The sequence below is a fragment of the Notolepis coatsorum genome, assembly GCF_963971535.1.
Source record: "Notolepis coatsorum genome assembly, chromosome: 1".
Lineage (NCBI taxonomy): Eukaryota > Metazoa > Chordata > Actinopteri > Aulopiformes > Paralepididae > Notolepis > Notolepis coatsorum.
This window is the reverse complement of record NC_140165.1, coordinates 197785521-197796891: the sequence shown is the minus strand read 5'-3', so window position 1 is coordinate 197796891 and position 11371 is coordinate 197785521.

Sequence of the window (11371 nt, the reverse complement as noted above, 5' to 3'; positions counted from 1 at the left end):
ATCCCACAGCGCACCCGCCGTCAACTGACGCTGGGCCGCAAGGAACAGTAGATAGTTGGCCCGGTCCCTCCCGCTGTGCAACGCACCCAAGGGGGGACCCCGACAGAAAGGGCCGGTTTGATACGGGAGAAGCTGTCATCAAACTGGTTGACACACACCCCCCCCTGAACACCCCTCTAGCGCATGCTGAGGAGTTGTTCTACAGCTAGACACGCAAGGCATGAGGACCCCATGGGCTCCTACACGCCGAAGCCCTGCAGTGATATTGCTATCACCCAAATCACGCTCACCTCTTCTTTGCAGACCACTGCCGCTCTCACGGGAGTGGGAGGCGTCAGTGTGACACCCCGCCTGGCGAAGGCGAGGCCGGGGTAACCCTTGCTGTGCATTCAACAGAAGAGGCCTCGAGTCCCCCTGCTGACCACTGTAGCTAGTGGCAGCCGTAACACCAGGCTCACCCATCACACAACGTGTGGTGCAGGAGCCACGCAACAGCAAAACATTCTCACGGACAGACCCAGGCTCAGCCATCAACTGGGTGTCAGCCCCTGTCCCCATGAGAAGTGAAAAATGGGGCCGCATGCGCTTCAAAGAAGGTTCGCGGCCCGCAGCCAAAGGAAAACTATCAGAGCCCCGTTTCCGTGGGTAACGGAGAGAGGATTGAACGGGGAGCGGGCTGCTTGCGGCAGAATGACGACGGCTTGTATTATCCAAGCCGAATACATCCAAAATGGCCGATCCCTCGGCCGCCAAGGCTGTCGGCCTTGTGGAGCCCTGTTGACTCTCCGCCCAGGGCACCACTGGCGGGGGAAACATGGCAGCCTGTCGAGGGCCTCGCCACAGTCGTTGACGAGGCCATGCTCCAACCTCTGGCTGTACAGCGTGAGGCGGTGTGGGACCCAGATCAACAACCGCCTGCGCCTCCACAGAACGACCAAAAAGTCCGTCCGTGGAAAAAGGAGTCGTGAGGAGAGAAAACCTATCCTCTTCCCCAAGAGGAGATTGCGCCAACCAGACATGCCTAACAACAAACGTTGATAGCATCCTAATCCTCCCCGCAGTTATAGCTTGCGACTGAGTAAAGATCTCTATAACATCACAAACATGCAACATGTTTACAATGTCGGCTGGACCCATAGCCCCACTACCCGACGCCAATGTGGATAGGAAAATAGCCAGCTGAGCCATAACACTGGCCGCCGCTACAAACCATCCTGCAGCAGTATACCACTCATCCGTCCATACTGCCACCCTCCGAGCCGATTCGCTCTCAAGCATCGGCCGGGTGGGACATTGTTCATCCCTGCCGGGACACAGGATCAAAGCTACCTGGCTACGTAGCCACGGTACACCCAGCTTGCACCCTGTTGTTAGCCCTTTTACCCGTAAAAAAGGTAAATAAGACTCAGCGAAACCCCCCACATTAGCAACCGACTGACCTTCATCAATGAACTGGGCAAGACGAGGGAAAAGCGGCAACGTCCCGCGGCGGGTAATATTAGAACAACGACCTATTTCAGCATCAACATTAGCATTAGCAGTAGCATTAGTAGCATTAGTGTAAGCAGCATGCTCCAGGACAGCCAGGAAATCGTCCACTGCAGTGGAACGATCACCAAGCCACCTCGCCCCTGGCGCCGAAACACACTCCACAGCATTACTAACACCAACATCAATGCCTGATGACACAGGGCCTACCTGTGTACAAGCCGGCTCGATAGCCAAACCTTGCACGCTGCTCCTTGTCCTGCTGCCACCAGACGAGGAAACATCAGAATAGGCCCGACGTGTTGCTGAAACATGCCCAGAAGATTCCAGGGGTAAGCAAACCTCTGGTAAGCATTCAACATTACGCAATTTCTCTAATCTTTTCATAACAACTAGTCAGTGATGGGCAAGCTACTTGGAAAATGTAGCAAGCTACACTACAAGTTACTCTCGATTAAATATAGCTCAACTACAATGGAAGCTATCCCCAGATAAATGTAGCAAGCTACACTACAAGAACATGGCAAAAATAGCTAGCTACATCTGCACTACTTTTTTTATTTTTTTTACTTCATGATCAAGTTTAAGTTTCCACCAAACAGGCAAAAGAAATGCTCAGTTTCTTTTCTATTCTATCTTTATGTATTATTTATCCCTAAACTCTGCATCTTCTGGCTGCCTGATACCCTCTCCTAGCTGAAACCTGCCCACTTTATCAACCAAAAACACACTTCTTCAATATCTGAATTTTAACTAATAATAACTGTCTTACTGCATTTTACTATTATGCTACCATGTCTATACTACCACTGTTACAAAGGATCAGATTAAACCGAATATATATATTTATTGATTGATATATATTGCATAATATTTGTATATCGTTTGATATCCCTTGTATATTCCTTGTACATATACACGGAATATCCCTTTAGCCTAGTACAGACCATAATATTTCATTCTCCTATTGGACAGCAGTCCACAGGCGCCAGGGCCATGCCTCCAGAGTCAGGTTCAAGGCCACCGTCAAGACATGTCTGTACATGCCAAATAGAGCATTGAGACCGCGTGCGAATTAATAACTGAATTGTCAGAGTTTGGCGCTATACCGTCGAGTGCGACATATTTCTATTAAGTCAGTAATAGTCTATTTGTGTATAGTGTATCGTGCGGCTAAAGTTCTACAGTGACCAGCATCACCAACGCTTCCTCGTACCAGCTAGAGTGCTTATCCAAGTATATTATGTACCTTTTGCTGCAATAAATACTTAATTACCACTTTGTGTGGAACCGATTCATTGTGGGAAGTGTTCATCATATTTATATATCATGTACTGTATGGCCAGTAATTAAAGTACATAAAGCGGTAGTGGTTTAATGATACCATACTTATCAATACAGTCAGGGAATTGTACCCCTCAGTTACAATTGGTCCTTCGAGCCGGAGGGTAACTAGTGTAATATTAATATAGTGGTATTAATATTGACATGGCCTATGATGAACACTCCACAAAACGGTTCTCCTAAAGTAGATCGCCCGCAGCGTAGACGGCAGACACATCAGTACTTAGAGGATTACGTTGCCAATATACTACCTAGCTTTCTACAGACGGTAAACGCGGAAAAAGCGGATAGTAAAATTATGTCCAACCCTACCGACCAGGCTACCCCGCCAGTAGAGACCCTAGTGGGTTCTAACGTAACTGACCAAGCTCACGGGGGGGACCAGGAGGGACATGACATGACTTTACCCCCAGACAACGCCAACGGGACAGTCCACGGAGAGCTCCAGGATAAAGAAAGCCCTCCCGGGACGGAACCCGACCCACCACAAGAAGAGATGCGCACCCAGGAGATGGATCTCCTCGGTACGCGACAGGAGAACGGATCTCCAACGAGTACTGCCGGGAGCCGATCGCCTCGACCGGCGTCTTCCCCCAGCGAGGCGGACAAGATGCTGGCACAGGCACTCATCGCCACCCTGGCAGCCTCTACCGAACGCGATCGACTTCAGGGTGAACGCGATCGACTCCAAGCGCAACAGACGAGCGAGCGCGAACAAGCTGCAGACGAACGAGAGCGCCTTCACGCGCAACTCCAAGCGCAAGCCCTCCGTGAACGCGAACATTCTGCAACCGAGCGAGATCGCTTCCAGGCGCAACAAAGGAGTGAAGACGACCGCATAAGACTGGAGACCAGACGCCTTCAGACGGAAGAGAACATTGAAAGAAGCCGCGCCGATGCACAGCACGCCGCCGCCAATGCACAGCGCGACGTCGCAAATGCACAGCTTCACGCCGCCCATGCCAGCGCCAATGCCCAGCGCGACGCCGCCAATGCACAGCGCGACGCTGCCCAGGCCAGCGCCAATGCGCAGCGCGACGCCGCCAATGCCCAGCGCGAAGCAGCGCGCGACCGGCTGCAGGCGGAGCTGATGGACAAACTGGTTGCCATGGCGACACCCCCTCTCTCCGCACAGAGCTCCCGGAGATTGTCACGACAAGGGTCTAGGACGCATTCCCCTACCCGACCAAGCGACCCGGGACCCCGCCAACAGGAGGATCCTGTCCACGTCTCCGAACCCCCTCCCCGGCCGGTCCATACGAGACCCAGCAACCGGGAAGAACCGGACCACGCCGAGAGACTAAACCGAAGACTCCAGGACCTAGCAGAGGAAGAGGAGGAGGAGGAGGAGGAATGTCAAGCCGACCAGCAGCAACGTACTCTGGACCAGGAGGCCCAGTACAGCCCCGACCAGCAGCAACGTACTCCTGGACCAGGAGGTCCAGTACAGCCCAGAAGTCAGCCCCGAGGCCCTGCGCTACAAACCCCCGACTCAACTCACGGGTGAGTTTGACGCACCGCCAGCCCTGAGGAACAGCACCTGGGTACCCGACCTTCGGTACCCACCAAGCACCAGCCCAAGACGACACGCAAGAGGAGACTCGCCTAGGAGGCCTCTCCCCCAACGCTCACCGATGTGCCAGTCATCCATGGCATCGTACCTTGGCACACCGACGTTCCCGGACTTCACACACGAGAACAGAGCACAGTACACAGAGCTACGAATGTGCTTAGAGACTATGCTGTCCGACGTACCAGATGAACCGTACAAGTATGCTATCCTACTCAAGCACTTGAAGGTGCCCAGAGCGCACAATATAGCGCTGGCATATTCCAGCTCTACTACCCCATACACCGCGGCTCTAGTAGCCCTCGACCAACGTTATGGACGCATATGGGACTATGTGATACAGGAGATAAGAGACATTGACCGTCTCCCCCCAGCCAGAGACAACAGAGCATTAGATGACCTCTCTATCAAGGTACAGTCCCTGGTAGGGATGCTGGGGTCCCAAAAGGAAAAGGGGATCTATGAACTGTACGCTAACTCTAATGTAGAGAGGATACTAGAGAAGCTCCCTCCCGCCCGACAAGAGCGCTTCAGGCGGCAGAGAGACTACCGCGACCCCAACGGCCCAGAGGCATCCTTCCTAGACCTATCTGAGTTCCTCGCCAGGGAGGTCAGTAGCCTACGACTCGACACGTTCGTATGGAGTGGACCAAGCCCAAGACTCGGACCTCGGGGATCAACAGATAACCGCCGGTTGGTGACCGTTATGCACCAAGCCGAATCAGTACCGCAGCACAAGAACCACAACACCCCCTCGACGAAAGAGGACCAGTGGAAGATTGAGTGCCAGTACTGTGAGGGAGAACATCGGCTGTACCAATGCGACACTTTCGGGAAGCTGACCACGGACGAGGTGAGTCAGTGGATCAAGGACCACCGCCGCTGCTTCCGCTGCGCGCGCAGCCACCTAGCAGCTGAGTGCCGCTTGAAGAAGAAGTGCAGCAGGTGCGTGGGCACCCACTTGGAGGTCCTGCATGACATCAACAGGCGTCAGCCAGGACAACAGAGTGGGCCCGTCGCGGTAATGTACCATGCCGAGGCGGTGGCACCGGCACCGAAGAGCCACCAGACCGCTCCCTACTGTACCTACTGCGACAGCGGACACTGGCTGGCACAGTGCGCCGAATATAAGACACTGAACCCCGTCCAAGTTGACCAGTGGCGTGAGGCGGCCCAGGCGGGCGCCGCTTACCGCGCAGGGGCGGCCCAGGCGGGCACCGCTTACCGCGCAGCACGGTGCGGAGCCCACCAGAAGATCCAAGGCAACCGACCAACAGGAGTGCTCCACATTGACCAGCATAGCGGGACCCCCCGAGTGCTCCTCAAAGTGGTCAGAGTGCTCCTGAGCTACGAGGACAAGGTCCTGGACACTTACGCCGTCCTGGACGATGGGTCTGAAAAGACTCTCCTCCTCGCTCCCGCAGCAGCCCAGTTGGGCCTGCGGGGTGTCAAAGATACCATGACCATACGCACCATCAGAAGGGACCAGAAGACCATAAAAGGTGAAAAGGTCTCCTTCAAGATAGCAGCGGTGGACCAGCCCGAGAAGCAGTATAGTATAACCAACGTCTTCACCAGCCACGACATAGGCCTGTCTCAGTACACCTACCCCATCCCACAGCTGATGGCCAAGTATGTGCACCTACGTCAACTACCTATACCGCTTATCGACGGCGCCACACCGACCCTGCTCATCGGCTCCGACCACGCGGACCTCATTCTCCCAATTGAGGCGGCCCACATCGGACCCAAAGGATGCCCAGTCGCGGTTCAGACCCGACTGGGATGGACGCTCCAGGGCCCCCTCTACGGACTTGACAGTCAACCCACGTCTACACGCTGCCTACACACAAAGGCGAGCGACACCGGCCACTCCCTCGTACAGCAGAGGCTATTGACATTAAGCGAGAGGCCTGTGAGAGAACCGTGGGCACAAGAGGGAGTTCGGAACTCCACCCCCCTCAGCTGCGCTTCAGACGTAGCTGACCTCGAACCCAGCACCCCAAGCGACTCCTTGACGGGGCGGCCGGCACCGGCCCCTCCTCAGACGGGGTACAGAGCAAACAAGAGAAACAGACGGAGGAGGAGGAGGCACAGCCAAGCACAGATCAAAGCAGTCTCAGGCCCGCTTCCTCCTAAGCCCCCCTTCATCCCGTCCAGTCGTCATGACCATAGACCAGTCACTACCCCGAGCTGCGTGGCCGGCCGGCCGCGTAAGCAAAGTGACCACTGGTGCCGACGGAAAGGTCGGAGCAGCAGAATTGCTCGTCCAAGGGCGGACCTACAACCGACCCGTGGCGAGGCTGATAGAGTCGCCAAGGCTCCCCGACTCGCTTAATGACGACCATGACCCCCTGACTTTGTGAACTGCCATACCCTCACAACGGACATTGAGTAGTGGACAGTGCGGTTAATCTGTCTCTGCTTATCTAATTAGGTGGGACTAATTAGGAGGCGGCTGTTACAAAGGATCAGATTAAACCGAATATATATATTTATTGATTGATATATATTGCATAATATTTGTATATCGTTTGATATCCCTTGTATATTCCTTGTACATATACACGGAATATCCCTTTAGCCTAGTACAGACCATAATATTTCATTCTCCTATTGGACAGCGGTCCACAGGCGCCAGGGCCATGCCTCCAGAGTCAGGTTCAAGGCCACCGTCAAGACATGTCTGTACATGCCCGGCCTTGCCCAGGGATACGAGACAGAAATGAGGTTGGCACTAGATTGTTCGCCGTGCATATAAATATGGCGCAGGTGAATACAGAAGTAGAGTTACCCAATAAGTTGAAGCCTCACCCACGATACTCCGTGCGGTGAAGTATGGCCTGTTTGGCCCCAAATAGAGCATTGAGACCGCGTGCGAATTAATAACTGAATTGTCAGAGTTTGGCGCTATACCGTCGAGTGCGACATATTTCTATTAAGTCAGTAATAGTCTATTTGTGTATAGTGTATCGTGCGGCTAAAGTTCTACAGTGACCAGCATCACCAACGCTTCCTCGTACCAGCTAGAGTGCTTATCCAGGCTGGGCTGCTTTCATGGCGCTTTCACCCGAGGAGACCTAGACGAGAACCGTGTGGACATGTACACTGGATTAATCTACCCGACGACTACATAGCCCTTTGCGGCTGGATTATATTTGTTTTGGTCCTGTGATTTATGGAGCGGAGAATCGCCGACGCCTACACGTGTGGGATTTACCCTGTGAGGAGCCACGTCGAGTCTGCGCCTCAGAGAGCCTGAGGCCGGCTAGCTTTCTTCACTGTGGAGCTACAGTCTACGGAGAACAGCTGTATTCGTCTGTGGATCAAGAGACTATTGCACCGTCTCCTGTACTTGGAGTCTCCTTAGTCATCGTTGACCAGACTCTCTACTACCGACAGATCCTCTACCCCTGCTGGCTTACAACCGGGGGGACCCTTCCAGTATCTCCCGCTATATATTACTAGTGTACCATAGATATAATTCCCTAAGATTCAGGTTGTATAATTACCTCCTGCGTAACCAGAGAATGGACATTCATTATTGATTTGCCTATGCACATTCCTTTGCCTTATAAGCGCATCCAAAGTAAAATAGAGAAGTATATTATGTACCTTTTGCTGCAATAAATACTTAATTACCACTTTGTGTGGAACCGATTCATTGTGGGAAGTGTTCATCATATTTATATATCATGTACTGTATGGCCAGTAATTAAAGTACATAAAGCGGTAGTGGTTTAATGATACCATACTTATCAATACAGTCAGGGAATTGTACCCCTCAGTTACAACCACCAACTATGCTAATATGTCTATACTACTACAGTATAGTATGTACTCATAGTATAACACTCAAGCTTGACACTGCTAGACAAACAATACTATTTATCCTTGTCTGCTAGATATGTACTAGATATGCTATATGAATTGAAAATGGGGGACCCTGATGGAAACAAGACAAACGTCTTTCTCAGGTCTGCATCCCCTTAACAATTGTGTGTATTGAGCCGTACTGTATTGTACCCATTCTGCAATCTGTTAAATAAAGTTTTCATTCATTCATTCATTCATTCATTCATTCATTCATTCATTACCACTCCTGCTGACTTGTTGTACACAATTTGTAAGTTGCTTTGAATGAAAGCATCAGCTAAATGACCAAATGTATTTAAATATGTAACTCACAAAACATTCCATGGCCCCAAAATCATGTGGGGACCCCAGACCACAGATCAGATCAATCACCATGGTAAGTTAACAGACGAAGAAAGTGCCAACACAGCCCAATGCTGCAGTGCACGGCGGCAGTTTAACAACAATATTATTGTCCCTTACCTTAGCGCCTGCATCCCACAACTTCATCTTTTCCATTCATTCATTCCATGGAGAGGCATTGCTGTTATTGACATCATCTTCATCAATGCCATCACAAGCCCTGGAAACATCGAATCCCTCTGCCATTTCGCGCGGACTGGTTCATTCATCAGTGGTCTGTTTTGATTTTCACTTCCTGATTTGCGGTTGGAGTCCCGCCCTATCCTGCCTCTGATTGGCCTACCCGTAATGTTTTGGCCTAACCATACCCAATCGTGAGTCGTCATACTCATATCTAAACCAACCAACCAATCATAGTGGGTTTTCTACTGGGATTTTTTTTCTCTCCTCACAAATCTTTATAGTCTAGACTGTTTTCTCCCGATATAGTAGCGTTGTAGCGTTTCCTCGTCGCTACGTCACTACTTCGTTCTATAAATAGCTGCGCTACAGAAAACGCTACATGATTCAAAAGTAGCGACGCTACCATCACGCTACTGAGAAATGTAGTTAAGCTATGTAGCGTCGCTACTTGTAGCTAGCTACTGCCCATCACTGCAACTAGTTACATAAGGCGCCTTGCGACCGATTTATGATGGAAACGAAAATAGAGGAAGGGTGTTTGGTGACCATGCCGAGTATCTTATAGAGAACGCCTAGGGGCGGGGCCCGGCAGGTGATGGGCGTATTTTTGTTTTCGTTGATGGAGTACAATAGGTACATGAGATGAGGTATATCTCGATAGGCTTAAGAGCGGGACGCGATGGCCAAGTACGATAATATAACACCACTGACTGGCAGGTTGGACGTCTCCACACCAACAGACATTAACACCACTGACTGGCAGGTTGGACGTCTCCACACCAACAGACATTAACACCACTGACTGGCAGGTTGAACAGCTCCACACCAACAGACATTAACACCACTGACTGGCAGGTTGAACAGCTCCACACCAACAGACATTAACACCACTGACTGGCAGGTTGGATGTCTCCACACCAACAGACATTAACACCACTGACTGGCAGGTTGAACAGCTCCACACCAACAGACATTAACACCACTGACTGGCAGGTTGGATGTCTCCACACCAACAGACATTAACACCACTGACTGGCAGGTTGAACAGCTCCACACCAACAGACATTAACACCACTGACTGGCAGGTTGGATGTCTCCACACCAACAGACATTAACACCACTGACTGGCAGGTTGGATGTCTCCACACCAGCAGACATTAACACCACTGACTGGCAGGTTGGATGTCTCCACACCAACAGACATTAACACCACTGACTGGCAGGTTGGATGTCTCCACACCAACAGACATTAACACCACTGACTGGCAGGTTGAACAGCTCCACACCAGCAGACATTAACACCACTGACTGGCAGGTTGAACAGCTCCACACCAGCAGACATTAACACCACTGACTGGCAGGTTGAACAGCTCCACACCAGCAGATATTAACACCACTGACTGGCAGGTTGAACAGCTCCACACCAGCAGATATTAACACCACTGACTGGCAGGTTGGATGTCTCCCTCCACACCGCTGCCACTGGGAACATTACCAACGCTAACTATTTAACCATGTTCTCTAGGGACCAGAGCAGTGGAATCACACTTTCCTAGGGTTAGGGGTTTGATTCCCACTGGGGCCAACTATATGAAATAGGCATGCATGCATGGGTACTGTAAGGCGCTTTGGTTAACAACATCCACTAAATGCCCTGCTGTATGTTATTCTAGCAGGACCAAACACAGGAGGTGTTATGTTGCTCAGGACCCTAACAAGCATGCAGTGAAGGATGTAGCACATGCACACACAGGAGGAGGGGAGGAATGGAGGAGTAGAGGAATGGAGGAGGAGAGGATTAGAGGAGGAGAGGAATGGAGTGTAGGTTTGGGTGAGGAGATGTGAGGAACAGAGAGACCAGAGATGGAGTTGAGTGCTTACGTAACATAAACCTGTTTTTACAGAAACCTTATTCTCTGAGAATGTCACCACACTCAATGACTGTGCTAAGGTGCCAGAAGATCAAAGAACAGTATTACAGAGGACGGTTCTGCATGTTTCTTTAAATTATAGAAAAGCCAAGCTTTCAGTTAGAAGACCTGTTTGCCCACCAGGGCAAACACTATCAAACCTCACCATCTCCAACATTGGTGCAACTATTAGCCTATACAACCCAACTGCTCCCCTGCTGGGTCCAGAACCACATGGTTAATTGTTCTATGCATGTTTCTGGACAAGAGAGTAGTCATAATTATTCTAGAACACGTCCCCCAGCATGCCAGACCTTTTTATCAACACTTTGACTGAGTTACTTCCAGGTGTCATCCTGCTGGAGAACAGAGCTGGAATGCCAGGCAGTCGTCCGTGTGTCCTGGTTGAGAGACAGGCTACCTGCTGGCTTTGATCCCAGCCCTTCAGGCAGACAGCCTCTAACATACCATTTATCTGATCCTCTCTGTGTACAGTTCCTTCCTCTCTCTGTGCTACCACACATCAGCCTTCTTCATGTGCCCCCCCCCCCCATGACATCAGAGTTTCCATGGGAACCTGACAGCCCAAACACATTCAGCCAAGTCATGATGTCATCGACACTCCAAAGCGCAAATCTAATTAACTGCATATGGAGCC